We start from the raw sequence: 4,964 nt of genomic DNA on the forward strand, positions 1-4,964 counted from the left end.
CTCTCTCTCTCTCTCTCTCTCTCTCTCTCTCTCTCTCTCCCTTGAGAATGCAGAGAAGCTATCTTTTGCTCTTTGAAATTTGTGTTCCAGAGATTTTGGTTTAGAAATTTCCTCAGAATGGATATGGCACAAAAAAAAAATTGGTGGCTTCTGGAGTAGTATAATATGAGCTTTGGACAAAGCTTGGTCTGCAGCTAAGGCTCCTGGAAAGGAATAACCTGCCCTTTCATTTTAAAAGAGCATATGTTTTCTGAGCCTATCTTGGCATTTTACATTCATATACATTTTCTTATCATTGTGCTTTGTTACTTTTCATCTGGATCTGTGAAGATTCACCCAATGAAGGAAAGAATAATGTAGGTACAACAATATTTCTGTTGGAGATGAAACAGATGTGCTCTCCCATCTACTCTGGGAATGAGGAGACCAGAGTATTAGAAGCAATGTTAGGTTCTGAAGAGATGGCAGGCATCTGCCACACAGAGTATCTTGCTATGTATCCCTATTCATCCCAGAATGCATTCAGTAGACCAGGCTTGCCTTGAAATAACAGAGACCCTCCTGCTTCAGGATCCCTAGTACTGGGATTAAAGGCATTCACCACCACCTCCAGGCTCATGACCTGTTTGTCTCTGCAGTGAAAGGAACTCCAACAACTCCTTACAGAAGGGGCTATCAGATGTTTAGCAAAACTTCATCTACCTCTGGAATTCTAAAGAGGAAATGACTGTGTATCTATAATGGCTCTGTTTTTGTATTAATTTAGGCTGTCTTTATTCATAGGGTAAGTACAGTTCTTGTCATGTTTGCGCTAATATATTATGTTAATTCAAGTTGGTCCTATTATTGTAATATTTATTTATTTATTTATTGTCTGTACTTATGTGTCCACACAAGTGAACCAAGGCAGTTGCATGCAGAGGTCAAAGGACAACATGTTGGGTCTGGTCCCAAGGATTGAATTCAGATTATCAGGCTTTGGAGCAGGATCTTTTCCTGCTGAGCCACCTCATCATTTCTTCAATTCAAGCTCTAAATGCACAGGAGATATTTACCTCTGTGTGATGGTCTCTACTTTAACCATGCCCCATTTTTTCTCCTACTTTAAAACATGTTAGGAAAGGTTTTTGTTTCAGCTCACCAAGTGATAGGTCAACATTAAACAGGAAATTCTCATCAAAGGATGTTCTTTCTCAGGCAGAAGCTGGACAATCTCTGAATGTAGGAATAAACTTGTCTACAAAGTGAGTTCTAGTACAGTCAAAGCTACACAGAGAAACCCTGTCTTGAAATAAAGGAAGAAAGGGAGGAAGGACTGGAGGAAGGGAGGAAGGAATGGAGGAAGGAAGAAAAGGAAGGAAGGAAGGAAGGAAGGAAGGAAGGAAGGAAGGAAGGAAGGAAGGAAGGAAGGAAAGAAAAAAATTAACACAGGTATTAACTATTAACATTAATTAAATCCCTGTTGTCATTTCCAGTTAGGGAGTTACAGAAAGAGTAAATGGTCCCATCTTGAAATAGATGAGATTCATTGTTTTTAATACCTGAGTAGTACTCCATTGTGTAAATGTACCACATTTTCTGTATCCATTCTTCTGTCGAGGGACATCTGAGTTCTTTCCAGCTTCTGACTATTATAAATAAGGCTGCTATGAATATAGAAGTGTATGCTCACAGTCATCCATTGGACGGAGCACAGGGTCCCCAATGAAGGAGCTTGAGAAAGTACCCAAGGAGCTGAAAGGGTTTGCAGTACTATAGTAGGACCAACAATATGAACTAATCAGTACCCCCAGTGCTCCCTGGAACTAAACCACCAATCAAAGAAAACACATATTGGGACTCATGTCTGCAGCTACATATGCAGCAGAGGAAGGCCTAGTTGGCCATCAATCATAGGAGAGGCCCTTGGTCTTGTGAAGGTTCTATGCCCCACTATAGTGGAATGCCAGGACTAGAAAGCAAGATTGGATGGGTTGGGGATCTGGTGGAGTGAGGAGTGGATTGTGGATTTTAAGAGAGGAAACTAGGAAAGAGGATAACATTTGAAATGTAAATAAAGAGAATATCTAATTAAAAAGATAAAAATAAAAATATCCATATGAACAAAAAATCATTTATTCCTATAATGAAATCACAAGTTTTGATTTTTAAAGCTGTGTTGACTTTGTATTTCCTTTAACGTACTTAGGATCAGAGAAAGAGGGGAGGATACCTGTAAAAGAAGAAGAATATAAATCTTGAGAACAAGATAACAGAATTTACCCTATTGTTTTTTTCAATACTCATGTAACCATGCCATGTTCTTGTTTATCAAGCAACAGCCAAGAATGCACCAGGGAGTCAAATCAACCTGAAATGAGCAAAAATCATGGGGATTCCTTTCTGTATGTCCTGAGAGTCACAGCATGTTTGTTGTCTGTGTTTAGGTACCCAGAACCTGTTGGAGGTTACTGTTCAATCTGATGTGCTAGGTGTCATATACCACTTCAGATGAAGTTTTGGAGCCCATCTTTTAAAAGTATTCCTGAGTAGCCATGAGGAAGAGGATCATGAGAGGACATGGTCTGATCTATACTCACACTGCAAAATGTTAGGCAAGAAGACAGTGCTAGAAGCCAATGGCTGACCCTGAAAGATAGTGGCATGTTACATACTCGTGCCTTACAATCCATGTACATTATGAGAAGAGAGGTACACTCATATCTCACACAATGTTAGGGCTCTCAAATTTACTGTATTCAAAATGTTATTGGCAAATCACCCAGAGTGGATAATGGAGTATGAGAACAATGTGGCCCAACCACATATTGTGACAGCCAGGGGCCTACAAACCATAAGTAGTCACGGCACATCCAAGAATAGTTCTACTACATCTCCAGTGACACTCCTCCACAAAGCAATGATGATTTTAATTACTCACTTAACAAGCTCTGGGGCATCATCTTTGATTACACTGAAGGCAGTGTTCCTTTACCCTTGCTGCATCAGCTTTTTCTCAGCTTTCTTTCCTTGGAAGTAGAAAAAAAAAAATTTCACTAGGGAGACTGGTACAAAAGTCTTTATCTTCCCACAGAATACTGTAACCTTTACTGGTTTGTTGCAGGAAAAAAATGTCCTAAATATAGGATGCTGCCCCCTGACAGAGATGCAGATATGTTGGCTTTCCTCCTGTACAACCATCAAGATGATACTCCATAAAATTAGGAAAAGCCTTCAGGGGCACGTGGGATGCCACATGTGCTTTAACAGATGGTCCTAGACAGAAAAGGGAGAAGCATCAATGTCCTCAGCCTAAAATTCTGTTGTGTAGGACTATCTCACAAATCAAACAATGGATGTCTTAGGAAGTCCAGCTGAGGCTAAATGCAGAAGATCATCGTAGCTGGACAGTCAATCCTTGATATCACCTTGTAGAAGAAGAGGCAGGCAGGATCATGGAACCTTCACCTGAGCATGCAGCCACTCCATACCACATGTTATATTCGCTTCTATTCTAATTGCTTGCATCTGTGGAGACAGGCTGGGATATGTAGGGGAGAAAGACTATGATGACGAAGGCTTCATCTATTCAGCTATAAGACAGTGATCATCATACTTGGGGAAAAGGTTCCAGTGCAACCTTTTTCATGAAGAACCCACACTCATGGAAGTAACCCCTCACCTCTGGGCTGTAAGTGAAGCCCATAAATATGTTTTGATGGGAGGATGGAAGTTGGTGGCAACATACTTTGATGGGTCAATGGAACATTAGGGAAAGAGGAAGACATTGTTTGCTTGTGTCAATGGAAAGGATTTAAGAAACAGCATGTAGTGTCAGGAGCACTGAAAGTTCTAGAACACAACTGGAGTGTATAGTCATTCCCAGGTCTAAGTTTGTATATTTCAACTTACACAGTGAAGACATCTTATGAGTCTGAGAAAAACAAGACAAAAAAATTGATAATCTTCCCCAAATATATGTTCTACTGAGTGTGAACCATTGAGCACTATCCTTCCCTTTATATTCAATTGTTTCTCCTTCTTCCTCCATATCCATGTCACTTCCTGTGTACAATCATCTCCCCTGTCATCCTTAGACTATTTCCTTCCTTACCATCTCCCTATATTGTCCATCTTGGTTTTCTTGAAAAGAGATAGCTAATCAAGAGAGGATTTAGATGTGGAAAAATTCAGAACATGAAAGGCACTGGCTATTAAGATGGACCACCTGAATTCCATTGCAAGGTCCAACCTCATAGAATGAGAAAATGGAATAGAGCTATATGTGCCAAGATATGCCTGTGCATGCATGCATGTATGCATACACATGCATGCACACATCCAAACACATATAAATTAATAAAAAAAAACAAATAAGTTAACAATTCAAATACAGAGATAATTTTGGGTCCTTTTTATCATGGCTTATAGAATATCAAGGAAACATACCCAGAAACCCTGTCACTTACACAGAGACAGTGACAATTTAAAGCAGGTATGGGGATGGCAATCTTATAGGGATAAAGTTGACATCTTCCAAATCTGAATATCATCTCTTCTGCTTTTAGTTACCACGGAGAGTAAAAGAGTCTTGTCTAGAACAAAAGTTACTCTTCCTCCTATTCAATACCAAATTTCCACAGAAAAAAAAATCCATAAAATCAAAAATGGAAAACGTATTAGGTAAAGAATGGTTCCATAATGTAGATAATCAAACAAACAAATAATAAAATTNCAACAATACCACTGAGTTTATTTTCCATTGGTCACATACAGTGNGTCATAAAATCTGTCCTTCAATACTGTTTGTATATATTCAGTGAGACTTCATTGAAAAAAATAAAATCCGTATAAACTGGAGATAGCTTCTGAGTTAGTGAAGAGGGTTTGGGTCTCAGCACTGGAACAATATCTGGCTTAGTCCTGAGCACATCCTCTGTATGCTGCCTCTGTATGTTTCCTTCCTTCCTTCCTTCCTTCCTTCC

General features: G+C 39.4%; 1 protein-coding gene across 4 annotated transcripts in view; it reads right to left on the bottom strand.

The window, feature by feature from the left end:
* Window positions 1-4,964, bottom strand: part of LOC110290813 (3 beta-hydroxysteroid dehydrogenase/Delta 5-->4-isomerase type 3-like) — a 63,558-nt gene that overhangs the window by 13,723 nt on the left and 44,871 nt on the right. The gene's annotated exons all lie outside the window — the stretch shown is intronic.

Source organism: Mus caroli, chromosome 3, assembly GCF_900094665.2.
Source record: "Mus caroli chromosome 3, CAROLI_EIJ_v1.1, whole genome shotgun sequence".
NCBI lineage: Eukaryota > Metazoa > Chordata > Mammalia > Rodentia > Muridae > Mus > Mus caroli.